The sequence below is a fragment of the Callithrix jacchus genome, chromosome 16 (assembly GCF_049354715.1).
Source record: "Callithrix jacchus isolate 240 chromosome 16, calJac240_pri, whole genome shotgun sequence".
In the NCBI taxonomy this organism is placed as follows: domain Eukaryota; kingdom Metazoa; phylum Chordata; class Mammalia; order Primates; family Cebidae; genus Callithrix; species Callithrix jacchus.
Genome location: NC_133517.1, coordinates 48,607,910 through 48,626,998, shown reverse-complemented (window position 1 = coordinate 48,626,998; position 19,089 = coordinate 48,607,910). Strand labels below are relative to the sequence as shown.

The following is a 19,089-nucleotide window of genomic DNA, read 5'->3' as shown; positions in this document are numbered from 1 at the left end:
TGTGCTGAGCTGGCACGAAGAGGTGGAAGAGCACATCTGTCAGGGAGAGTGAACAGATGGAGATCACCACTTCTCACCTTCTAGCACAGAAGGGAATAGATACTGTCACCCCAAACTGTCTTTTTCAGCCATATTTTAGAGCAAGCAAGCAAGCAGTGGAGTATTAAAATATGTTAGGGTTAGCCAGCTCATTAGCTCTGGGTGTCCCAGAGAAAGAACCTCATACCACAGAGACTGTATGGGGACAGTGGGTTGTAAACATATTTTAAAAGCAAAACAATACCAGAATATATCCTAGTAGAATTAGCATGAATAGTTCAACATAATGCAAATGGTCAAACTCAGGTTCTGAACTTATCACTGAAACCTAGAAGGAAGTCTTAGAATATTTGAGAACTCTCTTTATGAGCAGCTCTCAGCCTGATTTGCTTTGTTCCACCACCTGTTTGCAAAAACTGGGATTCTATATTCAGAAATTAAATCATTAACTTTCTAAGTCTACTTTTAAAGTTTTTTCAAAATCCAAAGCATATCTGAGTTATAGCAAACAGAGATTTGTAACACAATTTTGTTTAAATGGATTAGATTAATTGGCATCTAGTCCTCTTTCACCTGCTGTTCTTTATAACAATTCTCTTTGCTTCTTCAACTATGAATCTTAAAAAATCCTGTGGTAGGTGGTCACTTTAATGCAGATATGTCTTCCATTTTCAACACTTACTGCTTTCTTCAGCAGAATATCAGAGCCACAACACTATAGCTGGATGCAATGTAACTATTTAGTACTTGGCTTTGCTTTCATATACTGATAGTGCACAGGGTAAGCCAAGCCAACAAGCCAAGCTTAGCTCTCCGGCATGTATGTTTTGCAGATGTCTTTGACCCTTTTTCTTGCGTTCCTGTCTTATGTATTTCTGTAGCATGGACAGTTAAAGAAAACACCATCACTCCCCCTCCACCCTGCCATTTTTTTTTCTAAGAAGCTAAGGCATCTTTAGAGTTTGATGGTGATAAACTTAAGACATGCCAAGCTTTAATCAACATTCTTTAATCCCTCAACTAAGAGCTCCACATATTAAACACCATTTGAAATCAGGCATGTGTTAGTCACTAAACTGGTGCTGAAAGCCGAATTACAATATTTGCTCTTACAACACAACCAAATTAAATTTTGCATCAACAATAGTGAACATGTTATCATTTTTAAAGCCTCCTCTATGCCTACATTTCTATCTAAACTTTTGTTGCCAGAAGAGTGAATATGTCTGCCAAGTCCAGTTTAACTTAACCCACAACATTCAGTAAATACACCTTTTACATTTTATTGATGTTTATCAATATGAATCTTCTATTCTCCTCTCTTTTTTTCTATTTAAAGAGGAGATAGCAAATGTTTTAAAGTAAATTTTTGGCTATGCAGTATTTTCAGGTGTAAATAGAAATTGTTTCTTTTATGGGCACTGTACATTAATGTAAATTCTGCTGCATTTGAAAACCTGTCAGCTTTATTTTGTACTGGTATTCAGAGTCTTCTCCTTTTGACCAATATTATATAAAGTTCCTCTGGGAAGATAATGTGCATGATTGCAGGCTTGCCTTGTTAAAATCCATGGCTTTTTATGCAGTCATGTTTTCGCCTATGAATTATGCATGAAAGAGTATCTCATTACATTTCATTTTCTTTACGGCAGCATCCTCTTTTCTAGGCATACTCGGATTCCCATCAGCCAGGCTCCCCTCACCCTGTAGCTTGGCTCCATCTTGATACCTTCACAGCATTTTAGACAAAATGGGCGTGTTTAACTTGTCGCCTCATGTCTGATATAAATTATTCACTGGAGCTTTGCACAGATTTGTGAGATAACCCGCCTGGACTAAGAGAAACTTCACAGGCTGTGTGGGAATCTGACAGACGTCGAAGGCCGTTTTTCCAGCAGTTGTCCAAGGCAAAAGAGAAAAACTGCCTTCACTCCAAAACTCAGCCTCATTTTATAGCTTAAACATCCCTCACTCTCTGCCATAACATAGAAATTAGCCATAGATGTTTGCCATTTGGGTGTGTTTGGGTGTTGTACTATTTTTTCTCAGAACTATAGGTCAAGGAACAAAGCCCTGTTTTTGTTTGAATTTTTTTTTCTTTGAAATGAAGCATTGGTCTTCCATACCTGACAAGATGAATTAAATGTGGAGAAAAGATCACAGAATTTAATCAGCAGTCATTCAATGTATTTGGTCGGGAACAATCACTCAGAAAAGCATATGGACAACTAGGTTAGTATGTTTGTATATGTGAGTGTCAGTGTGTGTGTAAGAGTATGTATTATGATGATTCTAACTAAGCCTATGTCTCCAATTTCAAATATTTTCTTAGAATATAATCTAGTTAGAAAATAATTAATTTTGTCTATGTCCAACTATGTCATTCATTATAATAGAGTCATACTATTGAGGGAGTCAAATAAAAGTAACAAAGAAAATAACCCCCCCCAATAAAATGAATAGGAAATAATGTGAGTACAAATTGCCTTTATTTTTCCTACCTTATTAAATATTTTCTTGGAATCATTGAGAATCATTTAGGTAACTGAAGACAATCTTCTATAAGAATAAGAAATTGAAAGGCTCGTTGGAGTTTATTTCTAGACAATAAAAATTCTTGCTCAACTTTTTTTTAGTTCTTCCTTGGAGAATATGGTCATGGTGCCAAAAATCTTCCATACTCCACCTGTCATCTATTCTCTCTAAGAATTGAAACCTTCTTAAAATGAAACCCAAGGAAAAGACTCATAAGCTCACTGATCCAAGAGAAATGGCAGTAAGGCTTATGTTTCTGACAATAAGCTTTTGAAATATATTCTTTACATGTGAAATTTTGCAATATGGGAATTTATTATATAAGGTTTATACTTCAAAAAGCAGATATTTTGTTCTTATATCCCCATATTTTTCTTAATAATTATATATGTAAATCAATGTCTGAATACACACACACATATGCTTATATTAATATATCTGAAACATATTTCTATAGCATTTGCGCATGTGTAAGACACACATAATCCATACCATCAATGCTCAAATATTTTGCTTAGTGAGGTTGATGTGACTGATGACAAATATAATATGTCAAAAGACTCTGGTCCAACTACTACTTCAATTGTTAATCTCTCAAAGGTCATGGTTATTCTATGTATTCTCCTGACTCCAAGGAATCTTCATGAGAACACTTAATAGTAAAGTGGAAGTTTTTTTTTTTAACAGTTTCAATGTAGTATTTATCTAAGTAATTATATACTTTTGTGATAAATATATGTCTTCTCAATTTAACTGCTTCTTCATGTGGTAGTAACCTAGACAAAACTTATAGATCACATGAATCTGAGCTGCAGTCTCTTTTTATGCAAGTACAAAGAGAAGGTTGACATTTGCAATGAATTGCAGTTTTCTTTGAAAGCTGATTATTTGGCACACTGATTGGTATTCAACGAATGTTATTTAACTGTTGGTTGAATGAATGGATGACCTGTTATTATAGGTGGCTCCACAACAGGTTGGAAATACACAGAAGATATGAATAGAGTTAATACCAATATAGGTGGGGGTGGAAGAGCCAGGTTCTGATTTCCCTTCAACAGCTCTTACTGTTGTTTCCTAGCAGCAACTACCCTTGAGTTCCTGTCCCTGGGAGAGGATTTTTTATATCCCCTTTGATTTCTACAAAAATTTTCAATGAAATGACTTGAAAAGCTAGGGCAAAACACATGATCACTGGTATGTATTCCTGTGATAGTGCATGGGCTTCAGAGTGTTAAATATTATCAACTGTAGTCTAGATTTAAATTTCTTTCAATTTGTCTACACTCTTGCCTATTCTGTGTTATTTAAAAATTCAAGATGATTTAGTTGGAATACAATCTTGTCTAAAGATTACTGTCATATTGGCTTATTTATGTTATCTCTTCTATAAAGTCTTGGTTTATATTCTTCACAATGCCTGCAAGATAGATACTATTTTCTCTGGGGAGAAAGTATGTCAGTACCTGTGAGTATGAAACACACGATTCACAGCTCTATGTGACTCTATTCCTCTTGTTCTCTGTTCCATACCTAAGCTTCTCCCACTTTGAGAGGTGCAATCAACATGAAGAAAAGTTTTGGTAGAAAGAGGTATTTTTCACTCTTTCACCCTCATGTATTTATGCTATGACAAAAACCCATCAACAATATGTTTATCTTGGAAACACAACTAGGGAAGATTTGATTGTGTTTCTGCATAGTGATAATTTGATATTTTAACTGTGACTTGAAGGAGTAGAAAGAGAATAGACAATTTATAACCACCAGTCAGGGTAACACAATGGCATAATTTACACATAGGCATTTCATCCTCAGAAAAGAAAATTCTCTCAAATCATTTCTTTCAGATTTATGTGCTTTATATTGAAAAGCATTTACAGACAAAATGGTCTTTTCTCTGGCACTGTCCAAGTATGTTTATTTCTATTCCTGCTTCAGCAATATGTATATTCAGAAATCTAAGCTGCAAGAGAAAGTGAACCAAAAAGAGAATTATCCCTAACATTTTATAGTCTAGAATAGAATCAATTAATTAAATGAATGATCTATCAATTATAAGTCAGGGTGAAATGGTAACAAGGCCAAGAAAAAATACAAATTGCATAGACCCTGTGCTGTTGTTTAGGTAAAATATGAGGTGCTGGTACTCTTATCTTGATTAATTCCAAAATGCCTCTTTCACTTACTCTGGTGCCTCACCCTCTTTTCTAATTACATTGACATGTGAACTTTTTTGTCCTGCCAAGTGAGTTATTTGCAATGGCAATATTAATATATTTGAGCTGAATTAAATCAAGTTGCTTTAAAAAAAAGCTATAGTTATGGGGTCAGAGCATACATTATTTCAAAAAAGTATTGCATATATTTGAGATGAAGAAGGCCTACCTTGGTTCAAATAAGGCTAAAATTGATTTGGAAGTCATAAAGAAGGTGACACTGTGGATTCTACTATGCTGTTTAAACATGAGAAGTAATCTTTTCATTATTTTAAAGTCTGATATATCAAAAGAAATTTACATAAAGTGTAATTGTGAAGAAACATAGATTATTTAGCAGATGATGACTGAAACCTTGAGGAAAAGTTTAAAGGAAGGTTTAGAAGTTGTAGGTAATAACTAACATTAAAAAAATGAAGGCAAAAAAAAAAAAAGATACTTGAAACTTGCCAGGTCTAGTGATCCACAAAAGACTAAACCAAATAAAACTACCTTCAGTTATATCAAGAGAGAATTTCTATTGAATGTTAAGATATATTTCTCTCTTCTCTGAACTCTAACAGCATGTATTATCTGAACCAATCATTTGAGAATAAATCAAATATCACTTTATGACTTCTGTAATGCCTTATTAAAATGTTATTTTGCATCTTGTATTGTGCTTTTAGTTTTTCCTTTGATTGTGACCTTAAGACCAAATGCTGATTATTTTGTTCATCACAAGATAGAGCTCAATTTATTTTACTTACCAGGTTCCAAAAAATATACTTTAAAAAATTGATTGATTTAATCTTCACACCTGGTGTCTTGAAAAATTAGAGAGGGAATCATAGTTTTGAATGATCTAAGGTTGTCATGCTTAGACTCAGAGGAGTAGACCAGATGATCTTTTTGATAACCTAAGAGTTGTTTATTATATATAAGGTACGATTACCAGCTCCTATAATAGCCTCTAAAAGAATAAAAATTGAGGGTTAAAAGTGTAATGAAATGCAAATGAAACTGTCCTGAAAACAGACTGCACATTTTATTTGTTCTTTACAGAATCTAGGACATAGAGAGTGGTAATATTAAATACTATCAACAGTATTCTAGCTTTAAACTAATGATAAAAGTAAGTCATAGTCAAAGCATACTTACTAGTTTTAAAATGAATGTTACCAAACATTTTGGAAACCAAATGAATGTGGCTGCATCAATTCTACATTCAAAAAGATCTTTAATATGTTATGTTCTCTAGTTTTTGTATTTCCTGGTTTTGTCAATGTATTGAGTAAAATTTTAGTCCATAAGTAACTTCACATACATGCAACATGCCCAATTAAAATCAAATACATTTATGTTTCAAGATTTACACTGAACGCTTTTGCCTAAGAGAGATCTCACTCTCTTTTTACCAAAGATTTCTCCCTTTTAATGAGGAAGAAATAAAAGATATTAAAAACTCATGACTTATAAAGTCCTTTTGACATCTACTCCATTTCACATAGATGCTATTTTAAATAGCTTTCTTAAACAATGCATATTTGTGTTGAACTTAATTAAATAAAAGGCACAATAGCACAGTCTAAATATCACTGGACTTGAGGAGCTTTAATGCTGCTATATCCATTCATTCTCTACAGGACCTCACACAAGTCAGTTAACCTATTTGGACTGCAGTTTTCTCAACTGTAAATGAAACTATTGCATTAGAACATATTTAAGGTCTTTGTCAATGCTAGATTTGTATAATTTCATGTTCTATGATTACTTAAAACCTCCATTTTCTCATTGAAACAATGTGCTTTACAATAACATCTTTCCCTTTTCTATATTTGTTTTAATAATCAAAGTAGTTAAATTATTAATTTTTTCTGAAAATTATAAGTTATCATTGTAAATTATTGTGATTAGCATCAATCACAGCAGGATTAGTAACCTAAGAAGGACACTTATAATCAAATGTTTCTTGATTATATAGAGGGATTCAGAAGAATGGTGATATATTGTGTGACCTGTCCCCTCCCCTTTTTTATCTCATTTAGTTGAATTTGTCCTTCAGCCAAGGTTTTCTTTCTTCTTTTTCTTTTTTTTTTTTTTTGAAGAAACATTATCAGCAGAACACTAATCAGTTTCAATAATTTATATTATACATGAGATGCCTGCGGTGTATCTGAAGTCTTGTTTTCCTAGATGTCTATTAACTGATATGATTTGGAATGTTAAATTAAGTAAGAGCTATAGCCTGTGCTTTCACTATATATAGAGTATCTTGCTAAGCACTCTCAGAAGATAATTTACTGTAGATATAGATCCTATCCTCAACAAGCTTACAATTTAGTTAAAAAAATGTTTTGGCAAAATTATGATGACAAAAAAATGGTAGAAATGATGCTGCGAGGTTATTTATTAATATCAGCAGGGCAATTTTATAGGAAATGGCATATAATTTCAAAGGAGAAAGGATTGTTTTACATTGGCATGGCAGGTTAAGCTTTCATAGTAGACATGATTGTATCTGTGTTTACAGAATTGATTAAGACTATATGCCCCAAATATGTCATATCTTCACCTATTTTTTATTGAACCATGCCAGAGAACTCTGCAAGGAAGTGATCTGTGTATTTCTGAGGCCAAGTCAGTAAGTGTCTACAGATTGCCCCCATAATTCCCTTCTCCTGCCTTTGTGGCTTCGTAAGTCACATATTTATTCAGATTGTATGGCTACAGAATGGAGGAGAGCTACCTGAACTACCTGACCCAATGGACTTCACCTGCAGGAGAGATGAATCTTACTTGTCATAAGCCACTGAGATTCAGTGTTTACACATTGCAGCAACTAGCAGGAGTTACACGCAAGTGTTACTCACACAAGTGACGAGCAGAATTTAATTAGGTGCAGAGAAAGAAGAACAGACTTTAGTCATTTGAAATCATACAAACTGTGTGTGGGGTTGGAAAATGCAAAAATATTTTCCAGAGACGATTAAAACACCCCTGCCCCCACCCGCCCCCACACACAGATACTTGTGATTAACTGAAGAAAAGTCTGTAAAAATATAACACTTTAATCTAAAAAATGAATTGTGATAAGCTTTTGGAAAATTTATTGACATAAAAAGAAGAATTAGATTTTATTCTATGGATTTTAGGCAAACAATGGAGATTTCTAAATAGTATAGAGGAACTGCCAAAGAAAGTCAGAGCCTTTAAAAAGTAAGAAATACGGAAAGGCCAATTAAGCTATTAAATAGTCCTTGGAAGAGGTGATAATCTAATGTGTTGGAAGTAGAAATGGATACATAGGGAAATACATAAAAAATGTATATGAAAGTATTCAATCTGCTCTTCCATATGCTTCTGATATTTTTGTGTAATAAGTGTTTACTGACCACTGTATTTAAAAATAATAGAATTTCTGTAGAATAATTAAAATATTTTATCAAAGTAAAAATATAATGAAAACATCAAAAACGTTTTTATAAAAAATTAAAAATTTTTAGTAATAACCACTTAGGTTTGTGCTACTGTGAAAATAAGTGAATTATTTCATCAAATATGTTTTTTCAATTTTTAGAAATAAAATAACATTTTGTATGTGCAGTGTTATTGAATCCTCTGACTCCACCTTAAGATATGACATCCATGTAACAATAATTAAAAACACATATTTGCATTCAAAAAAGATATCACTCTCACATCTGCGAAAATCAATCAGGATTTGACTGAATTGATTTTTGTAAATATCTGACAATTCAAACAAATATCAATCAACTTAATTCAGAAGATTATATTTAGGATTTGGAGGGCATTTATATCACTCTGGGAGTTGAGAGAGAGACAGAAAAAGATATATCACCAAAATTTATTCAAGCTGACATGCCACACTAACATAATTTTATTGATATTGAGTAAGAGTTTTGTCTTTGGGAAGCATTATGGAGAAAAACAGTACACATTCCCTTATTGAAAATTTTGCTTTACTGAGGGCCTCTGAAAGTAGCAGTTACTTGTAAAAGCTACTAGTAGTCTAAGGGTAGCAAAGGAAGAGTTTCTACTCTGAGCATGAATTTCAAAAGCCTCAAAGACTCAAATAAATTATTTTGGTGAAACCGAACATCGATGGCAGATAGTGGAGGTGTTTTGAAAAGGTAACCTACCTTCCTGGTCTTATCCTCACCACTTAGAATAATTTTTCTGACACCTAGTGGGAGTGGAGCAAAGGAAAACACGTTTTCTCAAAATTATCACTGGAGTTTTAATTTTTTTGTTGGAGATCATTGTATATACCTCTTTGTGGAGAAGTATTAGGACAGACAGAATTTTAAAACTCCTTACCATGAGGATCATTGCTTCTACTTATTCAGAAGTTAACTCAGGCTGCCTGAAAGCTTCCTATCTGTTCACAGTTTCAACTTCCTTAAATACACTAACAGTGCCCACTGATATGACTTCAAGTCATTACTTTTAATTATATTTTGTTAAGACAAAAATGTAATTTATTCTAGGACAACACACACACACACACACACACACACACACACACACACACAGAGATACATTAGTGTACCGATAAAGACATGAAGACAACTTTTAAAATAAAACAATTCTCTGTCTTTGGCATACTTAGGTATTCATCTGACATTTCTAACATTACAATAACATGTTAATTTCCTCAGTATCCCTCTCTTATTTCTAATTTAAAGGTTATTTATTTTTATAAGGTGATAACAGATAATAGCTTTTATTACATTTCTGCAACTTCAGCAATAGAGGCAAGCACCACACAGGGAAGTAAACATCACTATCTCAAATGTTGCCCTCAAAGGCATGGTCAACTTCTGTCGAAGTACTGGAGCTGGTTTGCATATTAAGACTGTTGAACAACAAGATATCTTTGTAGAAAAATCTGAGATTGTGGTATAATAATAATAAGTACAATACACCTCTTGCATAACAAGTACAATACACTTATTAAATAAATTACCTTATAATATATCTACTTCACTGGCTTTGCAACTCACAAGAGTTGGTCACTTGCTGCACTATTCAGGTGTATACTAACAAATTTTGTAGTTTTTAACTTTTCTTCAATTTGACTTAAGCTACATCATTAACTCAATAGAAAAAAAAATCACACTCATGGTTTAATGTATACTCATCTATGGAGCCTTAAGCTATTTGGCAGACTATAATGCAAAATTGATATAAGCAAATATTCCAAAATTGTCAAGGTCGCCTCAGGATACTGAAAGGGAAGACCTCGGATTCTAAAAGTCAAGAAATTAAGCTAGTAATATTTAGCTTATTATGATTGCGAGACTGAGAAAAGCTAAAATTGATTTTGCTGGGAAACCAGAAAATCTCAGACATAATTTTTCATAACATGTAAAGAAGCACAGTAAATAAGAAAGAAAATCTAATACAAAGCCTGCATAAGACAAATAAGCAGGACTGTAACATTCTCTAAGGAATTCGATTAACTGAATATATTAAATATTTTCAGAGGCAGTTAGAGCTGACACCTGCTGTTTAGGAGAGTGTCATGGTTTGAAGCTTTCTCATCTCTTTTCAGTAAGCTGAAGCAGTCCAATATCTAATTAAAATCAAAGCCTTTAAAATATTCAACGAGGCTATTTGAAGACTTTATAATGTTTAAAATTGGCTACTTTAAAAAAATCAGTTTAAAAACAATCATATGTGGTTGGAATGGTCTATGGCCTTAACAATATCTCATTTTTGAAAAGTATCCTGTTGTTTATAATTAAAATCTGACTAATATATTCATTGAATTTAGCACCTGAAGAGAATATTTCATTAAACTGATATATGGTTTAGACATTTTTCTCCCAGAATAAATGAGTCAGGAATTAGCAATTTTAATAACTGTAGAGTTTCAGAGAAAAAAAGAATATATGTATATATGCACAAGCGAATATAAATTTAGCAGATCATAGAGTCACAATGAAAAAATAAAGCCAAATAGCTGGGGAAAGAAATTTAAAATAATTTCAAATCTTCATTAAGGAATCAAACACTGGGTACACCATATGACAAAACATGTAAGTTCCAGCAAACAGAAACTAAATGTCATCTAAAAAGTTTATATTTTTTCCAAATAAATTATTCACCCACTCTTAGTAAATTCCAAAACAATAATCAATAATGCTCAATTGACACTATCAGTTTACCTGTTCCTTTTCAAACTGTATTTTTTATTTGGCTTCTGTTATACTCCTCTCTTGGTTTCCTCATATCTGTTCAGGCTGCTATAACCAAATATCACAGACAAGGTGGCTTAAAAGATGGATATTTATTTCTCACAGTTATGGGGACTAGAAGTCAAAAAACAGGCAGCAGCATGGTCAGTGTCTGGTGAGGGCTCTCTTCCTGGTTTGCATATGGCTGCCTTCTCACTGTGGCCTCACATGTTGGAGAGAGTGAGCCCTGGTGTGTCCCCTCTTCTATAAGGCCACCGACCATTCTAACTGGATTAGGTTCCTAATCTTATAATTTGATGTAACCTTTATTATTTCCTCACTGGCCCCATCTCTAAATACAGTAATTTTAGGGATTAGGATGGCAAAATGTGAATTTTGGTGGGGGGATGCAATTCAGTCTATAGCACCTTTCAAAATGTTGACTCTGTGTTTCAGTGGGCTTTAATATTCTCCCTCTGAGAAAATTTGCCTGTTTCCAAGATGGTCCCCAACCCCAGTCCCCTACATCTGGTATTCACAATGTTGTGTAGTTGTGTTTCATATTATACAGGGTTGGACTGTGTGACCAAGGAAAATACAGAAGAAATGATGGTATGCCATTTCCCAGATTAGGTTAAAAAGACATGATTTCCATCTTTGTTGTTCTCCCTCTCCCTTGAATTATTTGCTCTAAGCAGCTGACATATCATGAGAAACTTTGCAGAGAGAAACCATGTGGCAAAGAACTGAGGTACTCTGTTAAAAACAAGCAAACTTCAGAGTTCGACAGTCAGAAGCCATGCATGTGATTATTCTTGGAAGCGGATCCTCCTGCCTTCATCAAACTGTCAGAGGACTGCAGCTCTGGCTGAGAAATTTGACTGAGTTCATGAGAGGCACTGAGCCAGAATTACCTAACTTAGCTGCTCTTGGATTCCAGATACTCAGAAATTGTATGAGATAATACATATTCATTTTCATAAGCTGCTAAATTTTGGAGTAATATTTTATGTAGCAATAGATAGCAAAGACATTAACTGACATTTGAATCACTGAGCCTTTTCTGTGAACTGTCCAGGGTCTTCTCATTTCAGGTCCCACTGAATATTTAATTTAACTGCCTCTATTAGAGTATACACAAAAACAAAACAAAAGAAACACACAAAACCCACTTTCTTAATCTGGCCTTTTCTTCTCTGTTCAAATTCACCTATTGACCACTCTTCTTCAGTCAGCTCTACATTATCTTTCAACAGCACAAAATTAACAAAATGAACTACTTGAGTGTGTCATGATTCTCGTAAGTTTGCAAAAGTGTACATAAGTCTACTAAGGAGGGTCCACCCCTTCTTTATCTAACTTGTCATTCAAGATTCAGGTTCGGTGCTACTGCTTTTAGAAAGCCTTCTCAGACCATTTAATTTGAGGGTGAGCTTAATTTATTTACAGTCACAGTGGCCAGATTGTCTATCATATGCATAGTCTGTTAAGCTTGTCTATCTAACTCATTATTTTGAAGACTTCTGTTTCACAGGTAAACACACATTTACTGAAAGGAAAAAGAGACAAGAAAAATTATTCCAAAATGGCTTATATTCTAGACATAGAAGTGTCAGTAGAAATTTTCAATGCTAAGACCAATAATATAAGATTTAGCTGATTAATACCTCTAAGGGATAGTAATAAAATTACTAAAATTTCTGTCTAAAAATATTTTAAAGTAAGGAATATACTAATTTGTTCCCCACTTTTATTGTAATACTGTAATTCCTAAATCATCTATTAGTTACATATTTGTATATTGTCTATTAACACAAATTTATAATTAATGTTGGGATTGAATTAAAATTTGGAATTGCAAAATACTGATGATTTTCTTATCCAATACACACAAACACAAGTGCTTGCTTTTAAATTTATTAACATTAATTAGAAACTCTAGATTTAGTGATTTTCAAAATGCTCTGTGTGTTGTGCTGTGTTTCAGTGATCTAGACAGTGATATGTCCATCCAAGGTCTACACATATCATAAGAAGGCAGGTATCTATTGGGTTTAATTTTTTTAAAAAGATGTGAAACAACTGGCTCCCTATTTATCCCTGCAGAGAGAAAGCCTTCTTCCTATATCTCTTAGATGACTGAAATCAAGCATTTTAGTACTTAGAGTTCGATTTTAATACATATTATAATTAATTTTTTACCTGAAAATCACTTATTTTTCAGTATATCAAATATGTTTTAAAGAAAAAAATCTTTCATGTTTTTCCAAATATGTAACAGGGTTGAAATTCTGTATTATAATTAAAAATAAAAACAAGGTCTTACATGTATTTTTAGGAAAATGATAAGTACTTTCTTTCCCAATAAACACTCTTTTTAATTACAACTGCTAATGTAGTATTGATTGTTTACATTCATAAATCCTCCGGAAATTAAAAAAATCCTAGAGAGAGACAGAAATAGAGAAAAAGAGAGAGAAGCAGGAAGGGATGGAGGATATTATGAGAGCTGTTATTTTGTAATCAAGGCTACATAACTATAATTCCAATGTACTTTTAAAATGTAGAAGAAATCCAGTTTATTTTCACTCCTTTACTCTTTTCTCTGAATAGCTGTCTTACATTGATAGTTCCCATTTCATAACATCAGCCTTAATTTTTCTTATGGTGAAATATGCATGATGACACATCACATGATAATACAATAATGATTGGTTTTGTCCTTTTCTAATGGCATGCTTGGACTCTACAGAGAACATGTTCTGGTGCTTTTCCAGCATTAACAATGTCAAAGGCATGGCGAAAACAAAATAGGAACAACAAAGATGCAACAGAGGATGCACTTAACAGATATTTATGAAGTATGAAGTATTCAGTATGTACTAGAAACAGTTCAATGTGCTTGAATATATTAGTGAACAAATCAAAACAAAGTTTCATATCTAAGAATCTTACCTTCTAAACAACAAGCAATAAATATGTGTAAGTCATATAATGATATAATACTTCATATTTGGTAGTAGCATATTGTGACTATAATCAAAATAACTTAATTATACATTTTGAAATAACTAAGAGTGTAACTGGATTATTTGTAACACAAAGGACAAATTCTTGAAGGGATGGATATCCCATTTTCCATGATGTGATTATTATGCATTGAAAAGTGTCAAAATATCTCATGTACTCACAAATGTTAAAAATTAAAACAAATAAATTCTACGATAATATGCTATCAATTGATGAATGCTATTAAATAGTAAAACAAAAAGTAAACATAGGAAAGGAAAAACATGAATGAAAAACAAAATTTGAACAAAGACTTAAGTGAGGTGAAAGTATTTCAGGAAGAGATTGCGACAAATATAAAGATTGTGCCGGTGTTATGTATGCCTGGTGTGGCAATGCAAGGAGCAAATGTGACTAGAGTAGAGCAAGGCGGAAGCATTTAGGAGAAGAAGTGATGATGTTGGATAATTAAGGGCAACTGACAGCCATTTTAAAGACTCTAGCTTTTACTTGGAGTCCAACGGAGAGCAGAAGCAGAGTTTTTAAGAAAGAGTGGCATTATCTGACTCATGTTTTAAAATAATTACTCTTGTTACTCCTATAATAATAGACAGTTGGGAAACAAACATGGAAATGGGGTGGGAGGAAGGTGTTTTAGGGGTTATTGCAATAATTCAAGACATAATGACTCAGACCAGAGTGATTGGAGTGAAGAAAATAGAAACTGATTGGATTCTTATTATACCTTAAAATTAGAACTAATAGGATTTCCCAATTAGAAGTAGGATATGAAGAAAATGAAGGGGTCAAGAATGATGCCAAGCTTTTTGAACAGAGTAATTGGCAGAATCGATTTGCCATCAGCTGAACTGGTAAACTTGTGAGGAATCACAGTGAAGTTTAAAAATTATTTGTTGTTTTAACTTAATATGTCTTTTGGACATCTAAGGTAAGAGCAAATGAGCAGTTGAATATATACATCTAGATTATGAGAGAGACATCTGGACTAGAGTCATAAGTTAGTGAATTAATAAACGTTAATCCACATACATGCTATTAAAACAATGAGACTGGCTGAGATCACCAAGATGGTGAGTATAGATACAGAAATAAATAGGAACAAAGGATGAATCGTGGAACAACCCACTATTAAGAGATTATAGAGAAGAGGAGAAGCCCACAAAAGCTAAGAAATAAAGAGTAAAAAAGTAAGAAAAAAAAAACAGGGAAAATATGTGGCCTCAGAGTGTGTGAAGAATCCATTGTCAAATGTTGCTAAAAAATCAAGCTAGGGAAGGACTACTGAATTAACTAATGATAAATATTATTTATGATCTAGCTGTGAGTAATGTGGGCAAAGTCATAGAGGACACTGAGACGACTCTGTTGATAGTTTAATGGTAAATATATGTCATGATATTTGTCAAACCCATAGAACATACAGCACAAAAAGTGAACTCTAATGTAGACTATAGACCTTGGTTACTAACATTAAGTCAATATTAGATCATGAATTCTAAGAAATGTACCTTACTAATGCAAGATGCTAATGATAAGAGAAATAAGGAAGGAAGCATAGGAGAACTGTACTTTCTGCTCAGTTTTTCTGCAAACCTGAAACTGCTATAAAAAATACTGTAGGTATATGTGTATTTACACACACACACACACACACATTCACATACATATATACGAATTTTAACTAAAGTAAACTGGTCACTCATAAAAATTAAATAAAATATTACTATCATTAGCATTGCACATGTTATCTGTAAACTGAGCAGGATTATCAAAAGATAAAATTGCATGAAGCTTGGGAGATTCAATTCAAAAAGAAATATATACTTTTGAAGTTGGTAGATAATGTGATCACTTTTGCTATGTATATTTTTTCATTAGTTTTAGTTACAGTTCCAGTACCATACTCACTCAACATGCACACTCTCTGCATATGGTGAGTATTTAATACAATCTGCAAATCAAGTAGCCTTGAAATATATCTAGGTATTTAGACTCTTTAAAAATGAGAGTAATTATTCTAAATGCTTAATTTTTAATGGACTGTAATTTCAGTACTTAATGTAAAAAAAAATACATTATGTGCTCCAGAGATAAAAGACCAGAAGGTTCAGATCTTACAGGTCACTGCCATAAAGCCTCTTATGACCCTTTTTGTGCAAGCAATAATCTTAGCATGATAATTACCTTGAGGAAGATCACTGTGCTCTCTATTCAGTATAATTGCTTACTATAAATGAACTTTATCTGAACGTATCCATAAAAATAAATTTATTAACATATCTACCTTTGAATTCTGTAAGTATAATGCAAATAATAGGGTGATATTGACAGCTGGGTAGGCAGATAAGCCATAAAAACAAAATTTAAACATAAAAGTGTTGATACTGCCAGAGAGAAAAAAAGGGAAGGAAACAAACCGGTCCACAGATCTTTATTGAATAGGGTGAACATGTGTTCCAGTTGGCCTGAGATGATTCTGATTCAAACCTCTTGTCCTAACCTCTTTCACTTTCAAAAGTATTCCAGCTAGACACTAAATTTTATGGTCATTTGAAGGTTAAATGTTTCTACTTTATAGAAAGAATTACTATTGGGGCTAGATATATGTTTTGCCCTATTGTAGTTACAAATAAATTTGTCTATCGTGTTTTAGTCCTTAGATGTTACTCATTCCGTTATTTCCCAAATCTACTCTGTGTAAGCAATGTTAAACTTCACAGACAGATTAGTAAGAGAAACCCTAACACCGCTATATAAACAGTGTGTGAAGCCAAAGGAAAAGGACCGAAAAATGATTATTTTATGAATTTGCCATGAGATGTTTACTCTGAGTTCTCACAGAAGAATTATAACTCCACACACCACAAAGTAATTCTTATTATTTCAAAGAAAGAATTTGATGGGATTTAAAAAAAAAAAAAAAGCAGCTCAGCCTAAATCAGTCTTGTTCATAGTGGCCAGACTTTCCTAATAATAACCTTTACTGTACCCTTTCAAAGTTCATCAAAACTGTATGCTATTTGTAATAAAAACCGTAACAACATAGTTGGCACATTTGTCTTCAATACAAAGTTTAATTTAAACTGTATTTTTTACTAACAGTTTCTTTCAAAAGTAAACCAGTAAAAGAACAGAAAGTTTTAGGAATTACAAAGTACATTATGTTAAATGCAGTTATAAATGTTATATAGGTTAGTGGTTGATTTTAATGTTGTTAGTTTTAAACAGATATTTCCATAATTTTTCTAAATAAGCTGTTTTTTACTATTTTAATATTTATATAAAATAATGTATGCTAGCGTTTTTAAGATTCTTTTTGTTATACTATGTTAATGTGTTCATGTTTTTAATTTCATTTTTTCCAGGCATACTATATTAAGCATTTCAATAAATATTTAATTAACTGCTCCACAATATATCCATAGAGAAGAATTTTTCTTCTGGGAAATGTTGAAGGAAATTCTATAGAGATATATAAATTTGTAAATGAAACTTGTTTGCCAATCGCAAAAAAAAAAAAAAAACATGATTTTGTATGGTGAATAATGTAACATTCTAGTCACATTTTAAGTAACAGAACTGGCTTTCTTGATTACGTTCACATAATTTCCTTTTTGATTTTTGGTTTGGGATGAACATTATTTCTCTTACTGAGAAAGATGGAGGATTTATTAATTTATAAACTAATATAGCATTACCTCAAAACTAAGTATTTCTACATTGCTCTCCACACTCACATATACTCCATGATGTGTATATTTGATAAAACCATGTGTTATGTTGAGAAACTTCATGCATGCTTTTCCTTCATTTCACACAAATTAGATAAGTTAGACAAAATATGCAGCATTTATATGTAAGACATATTGTAAACGTATGCTTCGATTTTTTATTCTCATTTTGTTAAAGATAGCTTCCTCTGAGTCATGAAACATTCAAAGGTAGAGGGGAAGACAGTGCAGAAAATACCTTTTTGTGTCAAGACAATACTCCTATGGACAAGTGTGGGGCTAGGGCTCATCACTGTGCTATCAAAATAACTCAAGAAACTGAAGAGAGAAGTTTATGCCATTAAACCAGAGAGAGAAAACAGCTCTGAAAAATGGAGGATTCTCCTCTCTTTGCCAGAAATTCTGCCTTTGATATCTTAAAATTTGCAAAGGCCCTTCTGTAACTTTTAGTCATCTTCAGTTCTAAATGTGCTGATAGCCAGTTCTCAGGTGTTATCTACTCATGGTCAGCATGAAGATTGTCCTAAGAAGAACAAAAAAAAAAAAATAGGGAGGCAAAAAGGAACTTTTTCTCCAGAGGCTCGCAGTCTCTTTAGAGAGACCATATAGCTGTACATGAAAAAGAGATATGAACAAAAAAGTATGCAATAAGAAATATAAAGTGAGAAAATAAAACATGAGAAAGGTTGGTTAACAAAACTTTACATAAACACTAATAATAGTAAATGTATGATTACTGTTTGTAAACCTGCTTCACATAAATTATTTCATTCAATATTTCTTACCTTCCTCACAAAAAAAATCATAAGTATCATGGGATAAGTACTTTTTATTTCTTTTATTATATTTATGAGTTATTGTAAAGTAGTAGTAGTAAGTAGTTTTAATTTCCTTTATTGTATTCAAGAGTTATTTTATTTTTTATTATTATTATTTTTTAAAGTCTACAGCTCCTGGGATTCACAGGCGGTCTCCCATCCAAGTACTAACCAGGAATGACCCTGCTTAGCTTCCGCGATCAAATGAGATCTGGCGTACTCAGGGTGGTATGGCCATAGACTATGAGTTATTTTAAAGGTCAAAATTAAAATGATATTAGACAGAAAATTCTGTTTATTTAAATAGCTATTTAATTTGGGATCTTCCAACTTTATTTTCACATTACTTCTTTCTTAATTTTGTTTTATCTTTCTTTTTTACTTGTGTATTTATAACATAAGGAATAATACTATGAATTTTCAAAGCCACTCCAAATTCTTTATTGAATAACAAAATGAAATAAATATAAATAAAATATGACATTATTTTCTCTGTTTTACAGATAAAGGAATTGAGAATTTGTGAAAATAAATG

The 19,089-nt window shown here is 32.6% G+C and overlaps 1 pseudogene; it reads right to left on the bottom strand.

The window, feature by feature from the left end:
* Positions 1-18,677: 18,677 nt before the first annotated feature.
* On the bottom strand, positions 18,678-18,796 carry LOC118148738 (5S ribosomal RNA; annotated as a pseudogene).
* Positions 18,797-19,089: the final 293 nt, after the last annotated feature.